Source organism: Oryctolagus cuniculus, chromosome 10 (assembly GCF_964237555.1).
Source record: "Oryctolagus cuniculus chromosome 10, mOryCun1.1, whole genome shotgun sequence".
Classification (NCBI taxonomy): Eukaryota; Metazoa; Chordata; class Mammalia; order Lagomorpha; family Leporidae; genus Oryctolagus; species Oryctolagus cuniculus.
Genome location: NC_091441.1, coordinates 23,548,472 through 23,576,052, shown reverse-complemented (window position 1 = coordinate 23,576,052; position 27,581 = coordinate 23,548,472). Strand labels below are relative to the sequence as shown.

At 37.0% G+C, this 27,581-nt stretch overlaps 1 protein-coding gene across 2 annotated transcripts in view; it reads left to right on the top strand.

The window, feature by feature from the left end:
- Positions 1–1,712: 1,712 nt before the first annotated feature.
- Positions 1,713–27,581, top strand: part of RAB27B (RAB27B, member RAS oncogene family) — a 178,610-nt gene continuing 152,741 nt past the window's right edge. For both annotated transcript variants that reach the window (XM_051851196.2, XM_070050167.1), the window contains exons 1-2: positions 1,713–1,836; positions 1,969–2,043. The gene's annotated coding sequence lies outside the window, so the exon portion shown is untranslated. The remainder of the gene's footprint in view (positions 1,837–1,968; positions 2,044–27,581) is intronic.

Here is a 27,581-nt window from a genome sequence, read left to right as displayed (position 1 = left end):
AATCACTCCAAGTTAATCTGACTCTGTAATGACCCACATGGCTCCATAGCCTTTCAGTCTTCCGCAGCAATAACCAGAGCTGCTTGACCTGCATGTGAATTAAGATCAATCCAGCTGATTGATTTCCAGATCTTTAGATCATAAGAAACACCAGGGTCCATCATTGTTTGGCTTAGTCTGGTCCTGTGCCTCTTGGGGTTGCACCTTCCTATGAGAAAACCTCACCTTGCATTCCTGGTGCTCAATCTCCCTTTGATCTTTATCCTCCATCCCCTCTTGGACACCAGATCCTCAGCCATCTTGCCCACAAAGTTCCACAGAGGCTGACTGTGTATCACAAGGTATGTGCTGCCACTCCCCGATCCTGAAGGCAACTGACTTATGGTGAATGTGATTGCCCTCCTGCTGACTATATGCCAATGGGATGTTTTGATTCTGGGCACAGCAACTCTATATGCACACCCACTCTCCACCTATCTTAGAACCTGTGTTTACTAACAAATCTTACTGGTGTTAACTTTTATAACTCTGCTCTTTTCTGTCTACCCACTGCCACCAGATCCTAACTGTCATATATACTCAGGGAAAGAAGAAATCAGTGCTAAATTCTCAAACCCAACTGGCTAGCTTAACATCTTACCCAAAACATCGAATCACAGAAGCTCCTAGCTAATAGTACATCCTGACATATAGCCTGTCCTCTTACGACAAGTGTTTTATGTACATATAACTGATTATATACCAATATTAATATCTTTCTCTACATTTAAATTATAAGCTCCGTAGAGGCAAATGTTTGCTTAATACAGTCCCTTAATTAAAGCAGTTGCTTAGAGAAGTACACTAAATTGAATTTAATCAAGTAAGGGATTAACTTCTGTACCTGTATTCTATGGTGTATTTTCATAGCTTACTTTCTAATTCATTATTTTTGTAAATAGTTATTGAAAGCCTACTGTGTGCTGGGTAATATTCCAGGAGTTATTCTATCAAAGAAAATAGAACAGATTCCCTCACAGATATTATATTGCAGTGGGGGAGTGCCTGGGACTTGATCCCAGGCACTTTGCTATGTCGAAAAGGTGCTACAAAGAAAACACAGAGGAGGAAATAAAGAAAGAAAGACAAGGGGGTGTTTATATGAAGTGGCACTTTTATGTTGCACTTCTATTAGAAAGTTTCTGTGGTCTTCATTTTTTTTGCTTTTACATGTATTTTTTTTACATTTTTGAATGGAACAGGCTAAATGTGGACTTCTCGGGTCCTTAACAAACACTTTGCCTATGATGAGAAAAGATAGAGCACTCTTTAAAAATTCCTACACTTCTTTATTCTGTTTTCTCTTTCCATGTTAAATGAGTGCATGCGTGCATGTGTGTGTGTGTGTAATAAAATAAATGGATGTTTATAGAGTATATACGCAAATTACTTTTCTTTCTAACAGCTCTTTGTCTTTAATGTTTGTATGAGCATTGTTTATTTAACAGACAAAATCGTTTCTAATCCATTTCAGTTTCGACCAAGAACATTCGGATGATATTAACATTTTCTGTTTGTCTATTATTTTTCCCAAACCTAAATCCCACTGCTTTAACAGATGAGCTACAACCCTGGGAACCTTTGCTGATAAAACTAGAAGACTCACTAGATACAAAGAGCTTCTTCCCAGTTACCTAGTGTGCTAACCTGGAGCAGGCACTAGGACCGCCCAGACGCCAATAGGCAGCCGCGCTTCACAGCCTGTCAGAAGGATTGAGCCGCCTTTGCTGTTACACAAGAAGAGAGCAGACAGAGCCTCACGGCTCAGCATCCGTCCCCCCTCGGGTTCCTTAGAAGGTATTTACTTGCTATTTATCACTCAGGTTCTGTACGCCGTCAATGTGCCTTTGGTGTTCACTTAATCTGATGCTCTGCAATGCTGGCCAGCACTGATCAGGTTAATTTATTATTTCATGTTAATTTCCACAGCTGATGGGAGCCACACTGCCATAAAGAAATGGGCTAGGTATTGCCAGAGGCTGAAATCTGGAGGCATTTGGAGGTGTAAGTACATGGATCACAGATCTCTAATGTGCTGGCTGTATTAGTTTTGTCTCTTGATCTTCTTTTTCCTCACTGAAAAAGCCAATGTAAGATGCCATCTGCATAGTTCATTCACTAAGGAAAAGCCACTAGACAGTAACAGAAACTGCTAATGATGGGCCTGAAACTCCACTTTGGAGTGGTTGTGGTTCCCTCTTCTAGCCTGTGGGGTTTGCAACAGAGTTTGGATGGCAAAAAGATTTTGCTCAGGGCTGCAGACTGCCCGCTTGGTTTCTGCTTTCTGTTTTCAAGCTCAAAGACAGTCCTTTCTAATCATCGCTGTGGTGCAGTCTAGGAGCCTCTTAATGCTTTCTTTATTTCCGCAGTCCAAATACTGTTGTCATAAACGTGGACTTCCAGAAAGCTGTTAGACATTCTGTGCCTCCCACAGAGAAAGGGAGGCCTCTGGAGAGAAACGTAGTGTGCTCTCTCCTGACCTCGCCATTCTCACAACAACAGTTAGAAGATTACCCACAAAACATTTGAAAAATGAGCAACCTGAGATTCCCTTTTCCTGTTCAACAATAAATTTATGTGTAATATGGAAGAAGTCTGCTATGTAAAAGCCCAAATTAATATGACTTTGTGGAGATAAATGGAAATTTCATTTAACTATTTTGCAAAGCAATTGAAAGGCTTTTTCAGGCCTTGGTGCCAATTTCATGCACCAATAGCTCATTGAAAACTTTAAGACCTTGTCAAATTGTGAGCTATGGCCATTACTTCAGTAATTAACCTATGTCTCTTTTACCAAAATGTAATATATAAATGTATTCACAAGTTGATAAAGTATCAAGTCACATTAATTGTCAGTTCATGGGAAATTTTAAGATAAACAGTGTCCTTAAACTTCATGTCAGGAAAGAAAATGCCTAACTTTGACACAATGCAAGCATCGGTAATGAAAATGTGACTTCAATGAAACAATTTATTAAAGAGTTTTAAAATACTTTCAGTGGTTCAAAACTATATATTTAAGTTTCCAATAATTATTATATTGAGATGCCATAAATGAAAACATTTGAAAATATATTTATAATTCTCTGAAAATTCTTTGTTTGGTAGGATAAGGAGGAACAGAGGGGAGGGAGAAACTAAGTTTGACTTTCTTGTTCTACATTTTTCATGCTTTGAATATTCTGGTCTAATATTTATGTTACATATATTTTATATATGCTATATATATTATATATCTTAAATGCAAGTGATATCACAAATGGTTGTAACAGTTAACTTACACTATCCTTAAGACACAAATGAATATATGTAAAAAATAACATTGATACTGCTAGACAATTATTTCTTAGGGAAAATCTTTTGAGGATAATAGCTAGCTTCTGAATGAAGCTATATGACTTTTATTATTTCTGAAGCAAATATTTTAAACTCATTTTTGAATTGGTTTAAGAGTATACTTCATAAACGTTCTGTTAATATTTCATCCTAGTCTTTCAAAAAACTTGTTTATCTATTCCATGTCTAGAAAGATGACTCAATTCTTGAAGCTAAAGCTTAGTTTTGAAAATTCTTGCCCAACATAATGATTTCCAGCTTTGAACTTGAGTTCCATGTCATATTTAAAGTAATTTCATTGTATGTTGTGTCTCAACACTCGATTGATTCAGGGAAGAGAGGGAAAAGTATCTCTAGAACATTCACTTTATTCAGAAGTTGTCACTGTTTGCAGAACATGAACTTGCTTCTGAATGTTAAGTGCTGAAATGAAGTCCACTGGTTAGCTGTTAATGGACTGAGGACAATTGCTCAGTGCTGGGGTAGCTGGCAAATTGGTGGGAATCAAACTAAGGAATAAAATGTATAGCTTAAGACAGATTTGATGAAGTGAGAAGTGGTGATTATCTGATCATCTGGATGCCTTTTCTCCTAAAAGACAGAAGGTATTTCCTAGAGGGGATTTTCACAGAAATAGGGTACATCTAAGACATCTTTAGAAAATAGCTTTGCCATTATTCTGCATGGGAAAAAATAGCTTTTCCATTGCTATACCAGTTGGAAGGAGCTAATGTAAAGAGAGTAGAGAGGCATCAGCAAAAATGGTTCTGGTATTACAGTTCACTTTTCTTGTTTTCTTCTGAGTACCTATGCTTTGAGTAAGTAAGGAAAAAAGTCTCTTAGTGGAAGCCCCAGAAAAATGCAGCAACTCAACCAAGAGCCAACTCCCAATAGTAAGCCCATGGGAGACACTTATGGTTTGCTGAATGGAGAAAGAAATGTAAAGAAATGACAGATGGCCCTTCAAGTTTCATCCTGAAAGATAATTACAATTCTAACATAAATTTTTAAGATTCTGTTGGCTATACAAACAAGCCACAATAAATTAAGTCCATGTAATTTGAGATTTTCTTTTGAAGTCCCATTATGATATCTCCTTGTAAAATGAAAGACTTGAGAGAAGAGATGAGAGTATATTAGTAGTATACCAGGCTCATATGGATTATAGTTGTATGAACCACGAGGGTAAGTTATGTATTTTGTCACAGTTTAGCAAAAAGGAAATGTGGGGAAGAACATTTTCTTGGAAGGAAAGTTCTTGTCATTTCCAGGTTTAGATATCATTTGTGGGGAAAAAGGTTTGTAGGAACAAAATAATGTTTAAATATATGAGATTCAGTATTTGGGTATAAAAGAACAATTAGCAACCTGAAACTAGTTTCATCCATTTGTTGATAAGCAGGTTTATTCAAAATATAGTTTTTACTTGTCCCTCCTGGTTCATACAATTATAGGCCATGGAATACCACTAATAAACTCTCATTCTCTTCCCTTTAAATCTTTAATAAGTAGGCAGTTAGAAAAAAATCTAGGGAAATTTGTTGATAAATATTAATCAAGATCCACAGATGTATAAGTTACAAATAAGATTTATTAGTCCAAATAATTCAGCATCACCATTATAAATTGGATTTTGGTATTAGTGTAAAATTTGATGGACACAGCATTTTAGATCTTTTGGATTACTTTTATTTAACAGATACTTCCTAATCCTCACGGTATCCCAGGTATGAGAATGACAGCAGTAAACAAGATATATCCCACCTTTCAAGCCCTCCATGATCTATATGACTAGCCAAATATATTGCTATTAGAAATTATTGTAACAAATTAAATTAACCAGTATTAATCTAGGTGCTAATATGAAAATTAAAAGAGATTGCTTTGACGAAGGATGGCTTTGTAGCTGTTGTAGATGAAATTATCTGGAAGCTTCCATGAACACCATCAGAGATCCAGGTAAAAGAGGCAGCCAGATAATGAGAGGCAGTGTGCTGTGACAGTGAGTACAGACTAGTCACCAAATCTGTTGCATTTTATATCCATCCAGCAGATGGACGATCTCCCCTCCCCTCAAATAAATAAATAAATAAATCTTTTAAAAAAGAAACAAGTTTACTTGAGTACAAATATTTTTGAAATCCATGGACAGTTTTTCATAATATGTATTTCATGAACTTTTTGAAGACTCTTCGCATGCATGGCTTTCAATTTTTTTTGCATCAAAATAAACTCATCTTTTAATGCAGTTTTTCCTTGAACTTTTTGAAGTCCCCATGTATATTCAGTGGTTAGATAATATCTGGAAAAATTTAATTTTCATTTTTTTACTTAAGAATTGTGGCAACTTTATGGATTCACTTCTTTGAACATTTAGCCAAGTAACAAATATTCGCCTATTTAATCACTCCTGTGCCCCTTTCTTTAAATCATTTTGATGATTCTTGCACAGAGTTGAGGGGAAAACAGACACTCCCACAAGCAGCACAGAGACTTAGTCCTACATTTTCTAAAGATCAAACCTCAGTTGAAATCTTTGGTAGATGCAGTTGTAAGTTATTTTGCTCATTTTCTCAGAAGCCATTGACATGGTAGTTGATGGGATTAATTCTTCTCAGGGAATGCTGGATTGAGCTGACTACACCCATGTCCCCTGGCAGGACTGTGCTTAGGGCTCATCCCATCAAATACAGCCTCCTGAGAAGTTCAGTGAGATGAATATGTGAACACGACAACTCATAGTCCACAGCCCAGGGTTCAGGCTACAGTTGAAGAAGCACGTTCATTGATGAAAGAAGTGGTTCACTGGGACTGGGAGCAACACATATCTACACTCTTTGGTTTACCATCTCATTGGTATACAGCCATAAATACATACTGATATGTGATCACATGTGCCCCCTAACAATTGGTGTATTTCATTTTTTTTTTAAGTAGAATGCTACTATAGCATGACTTTTAAGAATTTCTCTTCCTGCAGTTCTTATAGTTAAGAATAAGGGATAAGTTGTTCAACAATGTTTTTCTCCAGTTGTTTAAAAAGGAAAACATTAACCTGCAAGCTATTAGCTAGATGTAGTTGAAGCTACTTCATCAGACAAAATCCAAAATAGGAAACTGAACTAAATTTTTAAAAAATTTTAAGACTGGCATGGGGAAGAAATACAGTTGACAGAAAAAGAATATTAGATGAGTCTGGTCTTGATTTGGTCAACCTCCTTGTCTAATAGAAGAAAATGAAATACTCTAGAGTAGCAGCCACAGACAAATTCAGACTAAATTTTTTCCTTGTGCAGGACCAGGAAAAGACCTTGCTGAGAGTAAAAATAAAATAAAACATAAACAAAAGCAATGGGAGAAGGTGACATTAGGAAGCAAAATTTAAATTCATGACACTTTGTGTTGCTACTATGTAAAACTACACGCAGTTCTGGCATGCTCCAATCTGTGACCCTGCAAATGTAACTTGATCTACTTGGATCATAGTTTCTTTAATGCCATGTGTTGAGATTGGATTTTATTATAATCAACAATATCAACAGGTTATTTTGTCATTTTATTTAAAATGATCTATTATTCAACTATTATACTTGAAATAACTGGAATTTGTTTATTTTAAATATAATACAATAAATCTAAAAGGAATTGTGATATCACTAAGTCTATTACTTCCATATACAATATAATCCTAAACATAGGTACTAATGTTGAGCTTAAAAGAGTTGGATAATGGCCGGCGCTGCGGGTCAATAGCCTAGTCCTCCACCTGCAGCGCTGGCACACCGGGTTCTAGACCCGGTTGGGGCACCAGATTCTGTCCCGATTGCCCCTCTTCCAGTCCATCTCTCTGCTGTGGCCCGGGAAGGCAGTGGAGGATGGCTCAAGTCCTTGGGCCCTGCACCCGCATGGGAGACGAGGAGAAGCACCTGGCTCCTGGCTTTGGATCAGCGCAGTGTGCCGACCGCAGCACACCAGCTGCAGCGGCCATGGAGGGGTGAACAAACGGAAAAAGGAAGACCTTTCTGTCTCTCTCTCTCACTATCCACTCTGCCTGTCAAAAAAAAAAAAGAGTTGAATAATAAAAGTCATGTTATTAATAAATTATAATTCAGAGATAACTAATAGAGTTCCCAATTACAATACAATCTTTAATAATGTATAACTAGCAGCTTCCATAATTCTTTTACCCACATTTTAATTCATAGTCTATTAAGTATTTGAAAAACTAAGAAATTACAACTTCGCTGTAATCATATTATTATTATGATACTTTTCAATGTCACCAACATTTTAGTCTTTTTCCTAAAACAATAAGGTCAAAATATCACAAAGATGAAATATTTGTTTATACAAACATTCTGGTACAAGGATGAAGCTGTAATACAACCGCTGGCTAAAGCAGAACCACATATGTTAGCAGAAACATACACTCTTTGTGAGACATACTTTTGTTTGTTAAATGTTGCCTTTAGTGGTGGGTGAGATATGTGAAAACATGGGAGCTTTTTACTTAAAGTCAAGAATTGGATGTCAACATGAACATGAATAAAGTGTAACTGGTTGAGGCTCAGAAAGTAATACTGATTAAGTAGAGCATTTGAGTTTTTAAAATAAGCATCTACATATATAACCAAGTTAAAAAAAAGGCATAACTAAGTGACAGCAAACATTGAAATCAAGATAGTTTGAATTCTCAGTTAACTCACTATGAGTGGATAATGTGTTGTGACTGCTAGAAAAGCTAAAAACTGTCTTATGCAAAACAAAGGAAGCAAATAGCACTCTGTTCACTCGGAGTGGGTCACCCTGTGATTCTGTGTTCAGATCTGGGCTCTGCACCCTATGAGAGTTCTAGACTCATTAGAAATTATGCCAAGGTTAAGAGCATTCAAAAGTTTCAAGCCTTTTTGAAGGATGAACAGAGGATGTTTTGTTTGAGAAAGAGAAGGGTTGAGAGTTCCTATTCATGACTGGTCTTCAACAATTTGAACAGTTGTGATATGAAAGAGGAATGAAACTTGTACTCGAGGGTACAATAAAAGACACCCTGTCTGGGCCAACAGTGGAATCCTAAGGGATACAAAGTCAGTGATCCCTACTGGGGATGGTGAGACTTCTGGCAGAGAGGTGTGTTTTGCAGCAATGTGGTGTGGTGAGAAGAACACGGTTTGAGAAGTCAGAGAGAACTGTAGTCAACAACTCCCACATGTAACTCATTCCTGATCCATACTTCCTTAAGAATAATGTGAGAGAACACCTTTCAGGGCTGCAGAATGATTACACAAAATAATATATGTAAAGCACTTAAAATATAGTAAGTATCCAATAAATGCTAGCCCCTTTCTTCCTCCTTTTGTCTCTAGCAATGATTCGCCTTTGAGTGTCTACATTTCACGAAGAGTATACTAAGGATTCAAGGTTCAAAAAGGCAGTTGAACTAAATAACTTTTAATGAATCTTACAACAATGAAATTCCATCTAGAAATACTGGATTTCTTTATAGGTGCTATATGCATTCTTAAAAATATATTGTTTGTAGTCTATGGAAGGCGTTAGTAAAAATTGTCTTATAGGAAACTTAAAGAACTCATTTTATTGATAAAGTTTTTTTAAAGATTTAGTTATATATTTTGAAAGCCAGAGTTTCAGAGAGGGATGGAGACAGGAAGAGAGAGCAAGAAAGGAACAGAGGGAGAGAGAGAGAATCTTCCATCTGCCGGTTCACTCCTCAAATGGCAACACCAGCTGGCACTGGGCCAGACTGAAGCTGGAAGCCGGGAGCTTCATCTGGGTTTCCCATGTGGGTGACAAGGGCCCAAACACTCAGGCCATCTTTTGCTCCTTTACCAGGCCATTAGCAGGGAGTTGGAACAGAAGTGGAGTAGTTGGCACTTGAACTGGCTACCGTACAGGATACTGGCATCACAGGTAGCAGATTGACCTGCTGTGTCACAATGCCAGCCTCAAAGAACTTTTAAAAAGACTTCATAATTGGCTGATTCATGGCCAATAATCAAATGTCAGAGAAAGGTTGCATTGTATTGATACTTCATGATAGTGCATTGGTTCCAGTCTATTGATATGTCATAGCACCTTGTAGCATCCTTCATCAAGTGTGTTGGTTCTCAGGTATTCTACTTATGACACCTCAGCAGGGCAGCCTGTTGATATCCTGAAAGTAACAGAGGAAACAATTTTGAAACATTTCAGCTTTACATGCAACAGGCTTGATTTACAGAAGCAAAGTCTAATATATTGGACTTTTATCCTTTTTATGTTAAGTGGAATAATAATTCAAATTGGGAACACACCAGACCTACTCTTTCCCTAGGTTTTCAATAAAAACTTCATGAATCTTAGTGTTGCAAAGTACATTGAGTCTTCCTGTGTAAATTATCTAGGGTCTACTGCTACCAGACTCGTGATTATGACATGAAGAAGAGATGCTTCATCAAAGGGAGTGTAATCTCACTTTTAAGCTGCTTGTTTTCAGATTTCCAAAAAAAAATTATGATCCTTAGCAGTAAAACTTTTCATCCAGTCTGCTATTGAAATCCAGCCTGTGGTGAGTGAGTGTGTATATCATACTGACCACATGGCAATTCTTATTTTTCAACTTGTCAAAGCAAAGCTGCTTTTCAAATTGTTTTACTAAAAATATAACCTTCCTAAGGAAGCTCCATCTCTTATTTTGCAGTTGATTAAAATAAACACCAAAGCAATCGTATCACTTATATTTTGAAGGGCAAATAGATGCAACTTTATAGTAAATATACTTCAGTGAACACTGTTATAAGGCTTTGTAGAATGTATTTTACTTGGTGTCATTTTTATACGAATTCTTCTACCATCTATTATGAATTAACTTCATTAATTTCTCAGAAATAGCATTCATTCTGTAAGGGCATTCTCATCTTTTTAATCCATTTCCTTTGCAGTTAAAAAACATGTACATCTTTTATAGCCTCCAGACTATTATAGGATTTTCCCTGTTAGCAAATACACAGCAAATAAATAACTAAAAACCATTTTTATTTCTGTGGCCTCTATTGTAATATCAAAAAACTAATATAAAAAAATCCAGAGTTTCTATCTAAAAAAATCTAAATTCCTTAAATATTAATTGACAGAAAATAATAGAGGGGAAAGTGTGAACATAATTGGAAAAGGAAAATTTAAGTCTTTCAAGATAGAAAATTATGGGAAGCTAGCTGTGATTTTAAATTCAATTTACAAATATTTATTTGATGTTTTCTTAGTGGATGAGTAAAAGGAGATAATCAGATCTTTTCCTTAATTTTCAAGAACTTTTGTGCTGCTAGTTGGATGCCTCAAGAGAGATAGTAGAAACGGTCTACATTAAGACATATTTGTAGCCGGTGCCGTGGCTCACTAGGCTCATCCTCTGCCTTGCGGTGCCGGCACACCGGTTCTAGTCCGGGTCGGGGCGCCGGATTCTGTCCCAGTTGCCCCTCTTCCAGGCCAGCTCTCTGCTGTGGCCAGGGAGTGCAGTGGAGGATGGCCGAAGTACTTGGGCCCTGCACCCGCATGGGAGACCAGGAGAAGTACCTGGCTGCTGGCTTCGGATCAGCGTGGTGCGCCAGCTGCAGCGTGCTGGCCACGGCGGCCATTGGAGGGTGAACCAACGGCAAAGGAAGACCTTTCTCTCTGTCTCTCTCTCTCACTGTCCACTCTGCCTAAAAAAAAAAAAAAAAAAAAAAAAAAAAAAAAAAAAGACATATTTGTTATAAAGGATTTGTGAGACATGAAGCTAAATATTTATGGGTAAACCCACAATGCTAAATAAAGATGTTTATATACTATTTTAAACCAATTCAGATTTGTCCTTTAGATACAAAAAAATGCATCACTATAAATTAATTTTTCCTTTCATATAGTCAGGAAGAATCTACTGCACTTAGCAGCAGCGTAACCTGTCTGAGCTTTAGATAAAATTTATTTGTAGTTATACATCTTGTTTGAGCTGAAGTGAGAAAATACGCACCATCATGCTACTGTTTAAAATGCTGGTGCTGCTTTATTTCATGTAATGTCTTATTGTCTCATCTGTGAGATATAAGAGCACTTTAACAGCTGGTCAGATGACATAATCATGCTCCACACTATAGCTCCCTGATCACAACTGGAAACCCTGTGCAAAACACACAAAGGCAATGCTTAAGGACTCAGGTCCAGAACAGAGGACAAGAACAAGGGAACTACTTACGGAAAAAAGAGAGAGAGAGAGACTGAACAGCAGGTTCCATGGGGTTGCATTGACTCATATACTTCCCAGCTTGGGCTCTCCAACAGTGTGGAACGCTGAGCTTTGAATGGGGGTATATAAAAAAAGGATCTTGAAAAGTCTACTTCCTCCAGCCAGAAGACAGGTGTGTGGTGAGGGCATCAGGGGCTGTCAGAGTCTTCCCACTTTTCTCCATCATCTCCCACCAACACCAAAGAAGAAAATAAAGAGCCACCTTCCTCTCCTCACTACTAAGTGCACTAGTGGTGGTCAGGGTCCTTGAGTCATGAAGTTCTTGATACTCTCATCCCGCTCCTGTCGGCTAGAATGGCACTGCAGACCCTGAGAGACAGAGCTCAGGGAAACTATTGATTCAGAATCCTACATGTAAAAAAAAAAATTTTCTCAGAAATGGAGGCAAATTAAGGACATTTTAAAATGAAACCGAAACATGAGCGAATGTTATGGTGCAGCAGGTTCGGCCACTGCTTGGGGTGTCCACGTGCCATGCGGGAGTGCCTGGAATCAAGGCCCACCTCCACTTCTAATCCAGCTTCCTGCTAATGTACCTGGGAGGCAGAAGATCATGGCCCAAATACTTGAGTCCCTGCCACCCATGTGGGAAACCCAAGCAGAGTTCCAGGCATCTGGCTTCAGCCTGACCCATCCACAGCTCTTGCAGGGGAGTGAACCAGTGGATGAAATATTTCTCTCTGTCATTCTGCTTTTCAAGTAAATGAATAAATAAGTGTATGTTTTAAAAAACATGAATGAGGTAGGCCATTTTAAAAGAAATGCTGAAGGAGTTCTTCAGGTCAAAAGGCAGGGCCCAGTTGGAATTTCATTTAACCTGAATGCTTGACAATTTATCATGTGGTATTAATTGATATTCATGATAATAACCAATGCATTACAAAATCCTAGGTGCTTTGTAAATTGCCAAAGTCAAAATAATATTTAATCTAATTTTAATGCTATGTATGTTGACTATATTCTCATTGCAAACATAGCATAAAGTTGCATCTTTGAGGGTGAGTTGGGATCGTATGAGGCACAGGTATGAGGAATAAAGCAAAAATAAAATAGTCAAAATACCTTTGGAAATTATTTAAATTGCTCATAAGGTCCTTAAGCATGGTTTTATAAATGAGATCATGTGTAATAATTCTGATGTTTACTAAGATTTGAGAATAACTAAACCAGGTAAACTAACAAACAGGGAAGAAGTAGAGGGCAGGAAGATGTTTCTAGGAGATGTTTGGACATTTAAGTTGTTCAGCATGTATCAAATTCCTATGTGGTGAATGAAAAATGAAAGGAGAATCCTAGTGTCCTGTTTGCCCGATTGTATAGTCCTTTTGATTTGATGTAAGATCTCTGCCACCTTAACGTATATGAATAGAGGTTTGGTTAGTGTGTGTGTGTGTGTGTGTGTGTTTGCTGGCCAGAGACAGCAACATATAATGGAGTGTTTAATAACTGAAGTCAGTGGACACATTATATAGAGGTTTAAAATAGACTCACTTGGTAGTAGAAGCAAATGGGATTTGAGATATTCCATAGTTAGCACTCGCTAGATTGAAAGTAATAGATGTTCACCAGTAATAAAGCAATGAAAGAAAAAAGAGGAGGATATTTTAGAAGGCTTTGGGGTATAATCAAACCCACATGTAGGGAGGCAGATAAGCCTCAGGACTGAACTGGAACCAAGAATTTGAATATGCTCCAAACAATTTCTTTTTAGTGCATTTAATTATCCCTTCCCTTCCCCTGTTGCTGTTTGTTTTCCATGGATTTTTATTATATTTTCAAAGGGTGCGAGAGTTTTAGAAAGGCTGGGGATTATTGCTGTTGTTTCACTACTATTTCAGAAAGAGGGAGGAAAGGGAAATAATGTTAAGAAACTATCTACTCCTTGATTAAGGGTTTTGTTTGATCTAAATCGAGAACTGCCAACTTTTTATTTTCTTCACTTGATGGATTTTCGCAGATGTCATCACACCAGATCAACATTTAGAATCTAGCACCCCAGAAAGTACCGTACGTTAATCCCACCCCAAAGGTATCCACTAGTGTCACTTTATCTCTAGAATGATGGAATGCATAAAGAATTAAAATGCACTAGGAATTTCAGTAGATATTTCAGTAATTCATGGCTAGAGAATAAATGTAATGAAGTTACCAGTAGCTGTTAGTTTTTCTGAACATGAACTACAGTAAACACACAAACCTTTGTTTACTATCATGCCCCAGGGCATACGCACTAGTACATTCACCCATTCGCTCTCATGGCTGGGATCTATGGGAAGTATGGCTTTCTCTGATGCACTGCTGCATAGAATGAAAAGCATGGTGCCATGGACTGAATGCTCATGGCTCTCAATAAAATTCGTGTTAGATATCCTTACCCACAACACGATGATATTAGGTGGTGGGGCCTTTGGGAGAAAATTAGGTTATGAGAGTAGAGCCCATTTAAGTAAGACAAGCATCCTTATAAAAGAGACCCAGACAACACTCCAGCCCTTTTTATCCACCAACTGAAGATAATGAAATATTGAAAGTCTGCAACCCAGAAGTGAGCTCTGATCTTAGACTTTAGTCTCTAGAACTGTGAGATACAAGTTTGTAATGTTTGTGAAAATTCAGAAAGGAAAGAAAGAGAGATCAACAGAAATAATATCTGAGTAAACAATCTAGGTATTTTTAACCTCTTACATTCATTATAATACATAGGACTATTGAAGGCAAAGATGGAAGGGATTGTGTATGCCGATGGAGTACATCTGACAGCTACATCATAAACAGGACTATCTGTAGTGATTGATGCTTTTGTAAAGTTTTTATTGTTAGTTGAATAAATAGAATACAAACCATTACTATAAAGAGATTGGTAAAACTGAAAGGGAGGTTAAGGGACATGGAACCTCAAACAAGAAGTACAACTTTTATCTGATAAGAATTCTGGGGACAGTAAATAGAGAGTAAAGGAGAGAAATTATATTTGAAGGTTTACAGGGCAAGTTTTTCTGAAGAAAGCTACTCAGTATACCTAATCCCAAGCAGGCCACAGAGAAAGGAGGCCATGTACACATATATTCAACTTAAATTACAGTGCATCAATGTTAAGAGGCAATGAGTTTAAAAGTAAAGTGGAGCTAAAGTACTGGAAAACAGTATCATGAAAAATGAATATGATGTGATTTATAGCAATCTAGCACTTTACATAGTTTGAGAAATAGATAATTATGTCAGTGAAGTTCAAGCTTTGTTAAGCAACAAGTTTATTGAGAAGGGATTAAAGGGAATTTAAAAACCTGAATAACCAATAGAAAGCAGAGAAACAGTAAAAGCTAACAAAATGACAATAAAAACTTAGGACACAGAAAGCATAAAAGATTAGTGCATATGCTATTATAAATGGATTAAACTCATTTTGGATTTTTATAATAAAATCCACTTGCATGCTTCTTATGTAAGAAATAATACTCTTAAGACATAATGACATCAAGAGGTTGCAGGTAGAGAAAGCCTCGTGTATCACTCTCAGTCCACGGCAGTTCTCTAGAAGTGACACTAATTTACAGTGCTTTCCCCTCCTTGGTATAACACACTAAATAAGCTTGCAACAGGAAGTGATAAGCTGGATTTTCTTTTCTTTAGGCAAAGACGTGTTTATAAGTTTACTAGAAATAACATTTTCTGGTTAGAGAACAGTTTTATAAATAAATTCCCAGCCCCTAATTCCAGCTCTAGTTGGGCTTTGGGTAAATCCAAAACAAAGGGATACAGAGGTGACATCTGAGACTTTTCAATCTGCCCTGTGCCTTGTTTTCATGGACTTAGAAGTACTATTGTGTTCAGTCTTTATAATGCTTCCTAATGCCCTAAAGATGTTATTTGGGTGGATACTTTTATTTCCAAGAGCTTTTTGAATGAAAGATAATTGTGCATTCTCAGAAGTTGAAAAAGAGGTGCAGAAGTAATACTGCACCTCTGACAAATGAACTTTCTTCCACCAACCACTTCCTGTTATTGTCTTACTTCTGTATCAGGCACAGTACATCTTCATTCTGCTATAATTTGTGCATATGCTGTATTTATTTCTTTTTAATTTATTTCTTAACTATGTAACGTTGATTACATTGTTAAGTTGATGCATTTTTTAATTCATAAAATTGTTTGAGTATCTTGGGTTAGGATAAAACACATATAATCATTGCCACTGAAATAATGGCAGGGTTTTTTCATTTAAAGTTATTGAATTTAACAACAATCATTTTAAGAATGGATTAATATCATCAAGCAAGGCATAAGCATAATATTCAGCTGTCTAGCAGGGAGGTACTGAATAAAAGCTGAAGCAGCAATAATCAGAGCAGGAAAACAAATTTTAGAGTAGACAGGACAATTAGGATTGAGGAGGTAAAATGATATTAAAAAGTATAACTCACCAGTAAGACATGTTCATCCTAACCTGGTAAGCACATAACATAACCTAAAATACATAAACACAATATATAAACCAAGAAGAAATCGACAAATCCACAATCATAGTGAAAGACTCTCTCAGAAAACAAGCAATTAAGAATAGAGAAAATTTAAACACCACGATTTAAATTTTTATCTAATGGATATATTAAAAATCTGCTATTATGAAACTATTACTTATATGCATAAACTTTGCAATATAATTTACTAGGTCTCAACACAAAAGAAGTTTCAAGAAAAGACAGATGAATATAATAAAATTAATATCATTTAATCACAATACTAAAAATTATTTGTATCACAAATGTAGCAATTCAAGTTAGTCATATACAGTACAACAATATAATTTAGACTTAATCTAGAAAATAGTGTTCAGATTTAAAAATAGTGATTAATTCTCATTTGATCACATGAGAAAAAAAACTCTTTTATCCATATATCTCACTGGGGTTTTAACCAGGCACATTTTTTCCATCTTTGATCCCAGTGTACTATGTAAAAGTTTAGGTAAAACAATCAAATTCCTAAACTTAAAACCTTTATCAATTGGCCCCACCTAACTGCCCCTGCATGATTATCGAATAAACTACTGAGAGTAATGTAAAATTTTCTGGCTTATGACAAACCCACAATTTTGACTCTGATGACAAATTTCCAGGGAGTCTGCTCTGATAACTGTCATGCCCCATGAGCAAATCCTCGTTTTCAAAGCTAGAAATTACCCATAGCTAGATTCAAGATGGTCTGTGTTGCAGTATTCCTATTTTCTTAACACAGAAAATCTTTCAATCACTATATAAAGTAACTACCAACCAAATCCATTATTGATAGAATCCCAAAATGATGTATTATGAATATTATAGGTGTTATACTTGTGTATATATATATATATAATTTATTTATTATCTTGCCTTTCTCTCCTTTTATCAACTATCTTTTTTTTCTATTTATTTTGGAAGACAAAATCACACACACACACACACACACACACACAAAGAAATAACACTCTTCATATGGTCACAGTGGCCAGGGCTGAGCCAGGCCAAATCCAGGAGCAAGGAGCTTCTTCCAAGTCTCCCACATGGGTGGCAGGAGCCCAAGCATTTGGGCCATCTCCTGCTGCTTTTTCCAGGCCATTATCAAGGAGACGGAGCGGAAGTGGAGCAGCCAGGACCTGCCATAATTATCTATATCTACCTGACATAATTATCTATTTCTCAAACTATGTAAAGTGCTAGATTGCTATAAATCACATCATATTCATTTTTCATGATACTGTTTTCCAGTACTTTAGCTCCACTTTACTTTTAAACTCATTGCCTCTTACCATTGATGTACTGTAAGTTGAATATACGTGTACATGGCCCCTGTGGGTTGCCAGTTTTGCAGGTGGCAGCTTTACCCATTGTACCACAACACTGGCCCCTTCTATAAACTATATTAAAATAATCTTAAAATATGAAAGTTTTTGTAGCCCTTAACAGATCATTTCAATCCTTTTCTTTGGAATGTTTTAGTTATTTAGGATTTTCCATTTATTTAAATTCAAATTAGATCAAAATTCCATTTCAGATTTATAACAACATTGTTGTTAGCCTAAGAAAGGGTGCAAAAATTTACTATTTGACCATAGCATATGCTGTTTGGTAAAGAATGACCTTGTTTTGTGTCTTGGCAAGAAGAAAATGCTAAGAGGACATAAATCTTATATCAATCTATGCTGGTGCCAAAAGTTGTCTATAAGAAGAACAAATGGCGCAATTAAAGGCAATCACTCCTGTCAGAGGGCTCATTTAGATGGTGCTTTTTCATTTAGAATGGACCTAACATTGCAATGAGAAGACTTAGTATACTCCAAAACATTTTGAGTCCTTTTCAGAATATTCAAATACCTTTATTTCAGTAATATTCTGCCTTCACTAACAGAGTCAAACTTTTTTAGAATATTTACAGTGAAATCTTGGCCAACACTCTGGGTTTAGAAAGGATAAGCCTGAATTTCCAAGTGGGCAGGTTCAAATTCTAGGAAAAGAAATCATGCCTTCTGAGTGTTAATCTGATGTTATTATACAGCATATAGTTTTGTTTAAATATAATTTCAAGATAAAAATTCACACTTAGAGCTGTTGTTGTGGCACAGCAGGTTTGATTTTGCAGGCAATGCCAACATCCCATTGGTGACTGCTCAGTTTCCAATCCAGCTTCCTGCCAATGTGCCTGGGAGAGTAGTGGATGCTAGTGCAAGAACTTGAGCTCCTGCCACCCATGTAGGAGACGTAGATGATGTACTAGACTCCTGGCTTCAGCCTGGCCCAGGCCTTGTTATTTTTGCCATTTGTGAATGAAACAGAAGATAGAAGATCCTCTGTCTCTCAGGTTCTCTCTCTCTGTCCCTCTCCATCTCTGACATATTGCCTTTCCAAAAAATAAATTGTTAGCAAATCATAACTCTTAGGCAAATACATAATGAGAATGTATAAAAGATATTTTAACCCATTAGTTAATGAATGGTATCAGTAAGACATAATGACCAGTTTAGAGAGAATTTAAGAAATTAAATATTTATTAGCAATTTTAAAAACAAACATCAGCAGGGGATTACTGAAATAAAAAGTTTAGTCTTTGGGGTTATCTGTTCAGCAGAAAAAAATTATTTGTGTTTACAAAGGACAAAATACAAACCAACAAGTAGAAGTCTGAGACTTTTAAGAAAAAATAAATAATAATGAAATAATAATAAATAATAATAATAATGAAATGAATTAAGTCCTTACCTTAGACAACCTGGAATGGCATTTCATCTCCATATGTTATTTAAATTACTCTCTGTTCTTTCTTTGCTTTATGTCCATTATTGTGATCACAGATCTACCAGTGAAGCCTGCATGATTAATCCAACACATCACATGTTTCATAGATGAAGTCTTATTGGAGCACAGATTTGATCTGATTATTTCCATAGGTTCATCAGGAGCATTAATTAACCAAATACAGTTCTCCCTGAGCTTGTTCTGCCAATCTAGAGCCTTATAGTATTGAGCAACCTCTAAGACCACAAAATTAATTTCAGTCATTTTTACAAGGAATCTTGGGTTGTTCTATCCTACAGCTAGGAAGCCTGACCCAAAACACTCTCATCACAAGATTTAATCTGGTGTATCTATATAGTTAGATGAAATATTCTATTCTAGAAGTCCTTTTCTAAGATCCTTAGCTTGACAGAAGTAACCTTTTTATTAGTCCTTGTGCTGGGACTCCAGAAATAGGTCCTAGACAAATGTACTAGAAGGGTGTTGTAGGCACCAACCCCATATATGTTCCTTAATGATGTGCCACCATATGCAATTAAATAAAAATATGACGTTCCAAGTATAGACTGGTCTGCTGCTTGGATTTTTGCCTCTATATCCTGGTGAAAATGGAAACAGATTCTTACTAATCGTATGCAAATAGCTTATTACTCTAGAACATAAGGAAACAAAAAACCTTTGCTTCTAAATTCTAAGGGGGTCAACGAGACTAAAATTACCTCTTAGAACATCCAATTTCAGTGTCTAAAAACATATGCTGCTACTCAGGAAAGTCTTAAAGATGGCTTAAGAAATAAGATTAAGTATTTCCTTGTAAATTTCTTTAAAAATAAAAGGTTAAAACAATGCCAATCATATTTCAGACAAATACCCACAATTGAATTTTCCTCCTGAGCTCATTTAGCCCTGATGATTAATCCTGGTTGCCCTGGATCTAGGGTCAGCAGTCTGCTTTCATGTAAAATGCCTGCCAGTGGACTAAACAGAGTCCAGGAAATCTTGACTCACTGTACTGATAGAGTCTGAAAATTGTCTTAGCCATCTGAGTCTGGAAGCCCATAACCAACAGTCTGTCTATGAAGAGTACTTGGTACTGTCTTTTCCATGAAGCTCCAGTACTGCCTCTCTTTGTTGAAGATACCAGTTCTGGCTTTAAGATCAGTCAAGCTTATGGGCAGTGAGCCTTCAGGCAAGCACCAAGAGCAGACAATCATTTGATGATGAGACTGGTCGGCAGTGGCTAATTTATTCCAATAACCAATTGTATTAGAATAGAGGGCAGTAAAATTCCCTAGTATGTTTTCATAATAATACGACAAATGTTTTCCCTGAGGGTAGAATCACATTATGAAAGACACTGAGAAATCTCCAGCGCCTTCTTTAAAAACATATATTTCTGAAATATTGATCTTAATAGGTGACTTATATAAACATAGCCTAAGGAAATCTGAGCATCTCGTCTGGTTCCACAATTCTTCTCACACAGCTCTTACAATAGTATTAAACAAGTCAGTAAACAGGAAGGCTCAACCAACCTAATTATTTTATTCCTTTTATATGGTGGAAAAACAACTCTGATTTCTCAGGTGCTCCCTGAGAAATATCAAAAAATAATTCTATCAGTGAATTTTAAAGGCCGTAGAACATGATCCCCCACCCCCCACCCCACAAACTACTAAAATATGATTTCTAGCTCATGGAGCTTGAGCAAATATAAAATACACATATTTATATATTCTGTATAACATTATTTAATGAGGCAATCAAATGTAGTGAGTGGTTCAGAAAAATGTGAAAATTATATGTATATTGGCAATTTAACAAAGATATTAGGATAAAATTGCTGAGTTAGATTAAAAAACTGGCCAGAGTCTACTGAGTCATAAATCTTTAGTGCTATTTGTTTAACTAGGCAAAAATCATTTGTATATATAATGGAAAAATTCTACAAATTAACAAACAATTGTTCTAAGTCTGGGACCTGTAATTATTAACAAAAACATGACACAAGTACATTTAGACATAGACCTGTGTTGTCCAATAGGGTAGCCTTAGCTATTTAAATATAAATTTAAATTAGTTAAAATTAAATATAACAAAAAGTTCCTCGTTGCACTCTCCAGTTTTCAGGTTTTCATAGCCACACTTGCTGAATGCTTACCACCTGAGTAGTATTTCTATCATTACACAAGATTCTGTAGGACACACGTGCGCCTACAAAGGGAATGTTTTGGGGGCTACAGCCCTTTGCTAAAGGGCCAGGCATTGAGGCTCGGTGGGTTAAGTTGGTACTTTGGTGCCTGCATTCCCTTTCAGAGTGCCTGGTTCAAGTCACAGCTACTCTGCTTCATACACAGCTTCCTGCTAAAACACCTGAAAACAGCAGATGGTAACTTAAATACTTGGGTTCTTGTCACCCACCTGAGAGACCTGAGTGAAGTGCTGGGCTCTTGGCTTCAGTTTAGTCCAGCCATGGCTATTGGAGGCACTGGGAAATGAACCAGCTGATGGGAAAACTCTCTTTCTCCCTCTTTCCTGCTCCCTCTCTTTCTGTCACTCTGACTTTCAAACAAATAAATGAAATCTTAAAGTAATAAACTGCCCAACTGTCTGCCTTATTTCCAAGTTTCAGACAAGTTTTGGACTGTTTTAAATATGATAGAATTCATAACCATTTAAAACTGTATACCTGCTAAATGAAAAGACTACATGTATCATGACCATGCCACACTGGGTAATTGTATTAGTAAACAAGGTAGTATACAATACATTTAATTAGTATTATATTTTAGGAGTGGACACTTGGCCTAATGGTTAAGACACTGACTGGCACACCTATGCCAGAGTGTCTGAGTTTGAGTCCTGACTCTGCTCCTAATCCCAGCTTCCTCCTAAGGCAGACCCAAGGGAGGTAGTAGTGTTGGCTCAAGTAAATGGTTTCCATGTAGAAGAATCAGACTTAGTTTCCAACTCCCAGTTTCTGTCTGGCCCAGGCCCAGCCCTTGGAGGCATTTGGAGCACTCTCTCCCCCTAACCCTCTACCTCTCCCTCTGTCATCCTCCCTCCCTCCTTCTCTCAGTTGCTCTCTCTCTCTGATTCTCAAATAAATACATTTTAAAAATGTAACTAATATTTTATTGTTTAAATTTTAAATTAATATAAAAAATCTTTACCAACTTTTGCTTCACACAAGACTTCATATTTCTCTGCTCAATTATGATAAAATGGAATTACACATATAGCCACAAAAGTAAGTAGAGCCTAGATTTTATAATAGGACTCAATAGGATATTAACATTATCTAATAAGATGTTATTAAAATCAAGAATTAATTTTATAACAGAAAATATATAATTTTATCATGGATATATCATTTGTAGAATGAAACATTATTTCCTTGAATTTCATTATTGTTATAAATTTTACCAATCCATAAATAGCTATTAGATGCCTATTAAATAAGATATAAATGATATAAACAAGATAGAAATGATAGAAATCAATAAACTAATAACTGAAAACTAATTGATGGCAAACATTCTAAATTTTATGAAGATGTACACTGAGAAAAAATGAAGGGAACTCTTTCCTAGCCTGTCAGGGTAAAGGAGGGATGTGTATGTGAAGGGACGCTGTAGAGGAAGTCATCCCCAAGAAACTGGCATCCAAATGAGGACCTGCAGGACAAATAGGTGTTTTGCAGGTTTAAGGGCGGTCATGGAGGGAATGGTGTGGGAAATTTCAGGGAAAAAGCACCATGAGAAGGGCCCTGACAAAGAGAAGTATTAGCCTGAGCATTGCAGTTTGCAGTTGGACAAGACACCACTGGAGTTGCAAGGGCAACATGCAAACAATAAGCTTGTTTCCCAAAGAGAAAGCGCACTCACACATAGACACTTTATCATCAGGCCTGAAAGCTGTAATGACTTGTTTCTATCATTTCCTTTATTGGCAAAAAGAGAAAAAGCAGACTGACACAGATTATCTACTAGCAAATCACAATCAAGGAAACACATGAGTAAATATAATCTTTGTGACCATCTTCTCATTCAAAATTGCCAAAATATTGTGCCAGAGTCTGAACGAATGCTACCCAGATCGTCACCTTAAATTTCTACTAAGTCAGTTTCTAACGACAGTGTAATTTCTGAGTTCACTATTGACTCTCTGGTCTGTCTTATGCAAACAAACGTTCTTTCCTGTATCAGGGTCTGTCCTTGGAAGGCCTTGTTGACTTTAGGCATAGCTGTGGGTGTGTAAGTCATCAGAAGTCAAAGAGGGTTGGTCCTCTTGCCTGGGAAAATAACCACAATTTTATTGACCAAATGAGTCAACCTTTATTTGTAGCATCAGTTATACAGTATTCATGCTCAAATATATAAATGATATTAAAATTAACTGCAGAATTTTGTATTAGTTAATGAATATTTTGATCAAAATTTTATTTCTGGACATTAACTTGGCATTGTCTTTCTCCCTTTCCACATACCTATCGTTACATATTTATGTCTCTGTTGTAAAAATTTGTGGCTGTGAAACTTAACTGAAAAGTGATCCCTGTTAAATATAAGAGTGGGAATAAGAGAGGGAAGAGATGTACAGTTTGGGACATGCTCAATCCGGCTTGCCCCAAGTGGTAGAGTTAGAAACGTGCCAGGGGATTCCAATTCAATCCCATCAAGGTGGCATGTACCAATGCCATCTCACTAGTCCAAGTGATCAATTTCTGTTCACTTGATCATAATTATAGGACTAAGAGTCAAAAGGATCATATAAACAAGACTAGTGTCTGCAAATACTAACCGATAGAATAAAAAAGGGAGAGAACAATCCAACATGGGAAGCGGGATACACAGCAGACCCATAGAATGGCAGATGTCCTAAACAGCACTCTGGCCTCAGAATCAGCCCTTGAGGCATTCGATCTGGCTGAAAAGCCCATGAGAGTATTTCATGCATGGAAAGCCAAGACAGTGTGGAAAAAAAAAAAAAAAAAAAAAAAAAAACCAAAACCTAAATGATCTCTGTGAGTGAGATCCCAGTAGAAAGAATGGGCCATAAAGAAGGAGGTACCTTTCTCTGAAGAGAGGAGAGAACTTCCACTTTGACCATGGCCTTGTCTAAATATGATCAGTGTTGGCTAACTCAAAAGGCCTTCATAGCCTTGGCAACTCATGACAAGAGCCTAGGGTGATTACTGATGCCATAAACAAGAGTGTCAATTTGTTAAGTCAACAACAGGAGTCACTGTGCACTTACTCCCCATGTAGCATCTCTGTCCTTAATGTGCTGTACATTGTGATTTAATGCTATAACTAGTACTCAAACAGTATTTTACACTTTGTGTTTCTGTGTGGGTGCAAACTGTTGAAATCTTTACTTAATGTATGCTAAATTGATCTTCTGTATATAAAGGTAATTGAAAATGAAAAAAAAAAAATTGGCTGTGTTTGAAATCCTTTTGGCCCGCACCTCGGCTCACTTGGCTAATCCTCTGCCTGCGGCACTGGCACTCCGGGTTCTAGTCCTGGTTGAGGCACCGGATTCTGTCCCGATTGCTCCTCTTCCGGTCCAGCTCTCTGCTGTGGCCTGGGAGTGCAGTGGAGGATGGCCCAAGTGTTTGGGCCCTGCACCCGCATGGGAGACCAGGAGGAAGCACCTGACTCCTGGCTTTGGATCTGGCGCAGTGTGCCTGCCGTAAAGGGCATTTTGGGGGTGAACCAATAGAAAGGAAGACCTATTTCTCTCTCTTTCTCTCTCTCTCTCTCACTGTCTAACTCTGCCTGTCAAAAAAATAGAAATAAAAAAAAATCCTTTTTAAACATGGGCACTATACTTTGTGTGTCTGTGTGGATGTAATCTGTTGAAATCTTTACTTAGTATATTCTAAGTTGATCTGTATATAAAGATAATTAAAAATGAATCTTAATGGAGAATGGGATGGGAGAGGGTGTAGGAGATGGAATGGTTTGTGGGTGGGAGGGTGGTTATGGGGGGAAAACCGCTATAATCCAAAAGCTGTACTTTTGAAATTTGTATTTATTAAATAAAATTTTTTCTGAAAAAAAAAAAAAAAACATGGGCACATGGGGGCAGGCATTGTACTGTAGTGGGTAATGCTGCTGCCTGAGATGGCTGCGTCCCAAATGGGAGCTGGTTCACATCCCAGCTGCTCCATTTTCAACCAGCTCCCTGCTAATGGCCTGAAGAAAGCAGCAGAAGATGGCCCAAGTGCTGGAGACTCTTCACCCATGTGGGAGACCTGGGTGAAGCTCCTGGCTCCTGACTGCAGCTTAGCCTAGCCCCAGTCACTGAGACCATCTGGGGAGTGAACCAGCGGATGGAAGACCTCTCTCTCTCTTTCTCTCTCACTCTCTCCCACCCCTCTCTCTCTCCCTCTATCTTGTAACTCTTTCAAAAATAAATACATCTTTAAAAAATACATGGGGACATAATTATCTGTGTATGTTCACTACTTAGCACAGTACCTGGGAACAAGAGATGCTCAATACATGTTTATTCAGAGACTAAAGTAGTGCATAAATGAATGGTACTAGGTCTGTGAATATACCAAGGGAAAAGGAAAGAAGGACTTTAAAGTATCAGAATGATTATATCAAAGGATTTTTTATTTGAAAATAATGCGGCAATATTTGAAGAGGCAATATTTTTTAAAAATAAGAGTATCAGTATAATCATCAACACTGGGCGGTGCTGTGGCGTAGCAGGTTAAGCCGCCGTCTGCAGTTTGAGTCCTGGCTGTTTCACTTCCAATCCAGCTCTCTGCTATGGCCTGGGAAAGTCCTTGAGCCTCTGCACTCATGTGGGAGACCCAAAGGAAGCTCCTGGATCCTGGCTTCAGATGGGACAGCTCTAGCCGTTACAGCCAACTGGGGAGTGAACTAGTAGATAGAAGACTTCTCTCTCTCTCTGCCTCTTCTCTCACTGTGTAACTCTGACTTTCAAGCAGCGCGCCGGCCGCGGCGGCCACTGGAGGGTGAACCAACGGTAAAGGAAGACCTTTCTCTCTGTCCCTCTCTCTCTCACTGTCCACTCTGCCTGTCCAATAAATAAATAAATAAATAAATCTTGAAAAAAAATCATCAACATCATCAACACAATGTTCAACTCTCATCGAATATTAGTATGCACAAATGAACCATAATAAAGGATTCAGACATGGTTCTCATCTTATGGAAATTTGTGACAAGGTTGAAGAAATAAAAATGGGTGCTTACCAAGGTAAAGGTCAATAAAGGAAATGTATGTTAAATGCTAAGCAAGTCCAATACAAAGTGAGATGCCAGAGTTAGCAGGTAAATAGCAAATAACATCTCATAAATCACAAAGGAGGAAGGAGCTCATAGTACCAGACTCTTTTGATTGTTCTTCGGTGACTAAACTCTGACTCATAATCATGTCATTCTGTATACATTACTCGGTGTTTATTATATAGATGATCGCCTTTGAAGACATTACTTACATTTTCCATGTAAGAAAAACTGGACAGAAGAGAATGTAATTATTACTTTTAGATCACCTACATAACCCAGGCATTGCAAACAGATTTTTCCATAATTTACCTCCATCTTACAGCCCTGTTTAGAACGTTACAGCATTTATAAGCTTTTTAATTTAATCTGCATCTTTTGCAAATTGTGAAACAGCACATGAGAACACTTCTTCATAAAATAATCTTCTTGTGATATACTTTACATAAAGTAAACTCATCTATTTTATGACTGATTGAATGAGTCTTGGAAAATGTATAATTCTGGATAATCATAGGCACAATCAAGAAAGATGCTATTGTTTTCATCTCCCAGAATTTGCTCTAGGCTTCCTCTGATACGCTATTTATCACTATAAATTACTTTTCATTCTCTGGAATTACATATAAATGGGCTCATACAGTGTCATCTCTTGTGTGTATGTCTACTTTAACTCAGTGTAATGTTTTTGAGACTCTCCTTTGTCCTTGCATGTGTCAGAAATCCAAGTTTTTCTTTTATTTTAATTCCTTAGTAGTGATCTACTATATAAAATATCACCAGTTGTCTCTCCAATCTCCAACTGATGGAGATTTTGATAATTTCCTTTTTTTTTTTTTTTTTTTTTGGTTACTGTGGCTAAAATTGATTAGAGTCTTAATGTTGAAGTCTTTGTGTAGATGTATCTTTTATTTGTCTTGGTGAATAAGAGAGATTGGGATGACTGTGCCATGTCACTAGTGTACCTTTAGCTTTGTACAAAGCTGTCAAATAGTTTTCCAAAGTGGTTGTATTTTACTTTCCCTAGCAGAAATACATGAGAACTCCACATCCTTGCTAGCACTTGATATTGTTGATGACTTTAAATTTAGCATTTCCAGTGGGTGTGTAGTGATATTTTGTTGTGACTTTAATTTGCATATCTCGGATAGACTATTGGTGTTGAATATTTTCCTGTGGGCTTATCAAACATACTTATATCTTCTTTGGAGAAGTGTCTGTGAAAATCATTTGCCCAATTGGATGCGTAGGAGTTCTCTATTCTGATTATAAATCCTTTGATATATATTACAAAAATGTTCTCTCATTCTATAGTTTGATTTTTCAATTTTGTATCAATGTCCAAGAACAAAAATTTTTTATTTAATATGGTTCTATTTACCTGGGTCT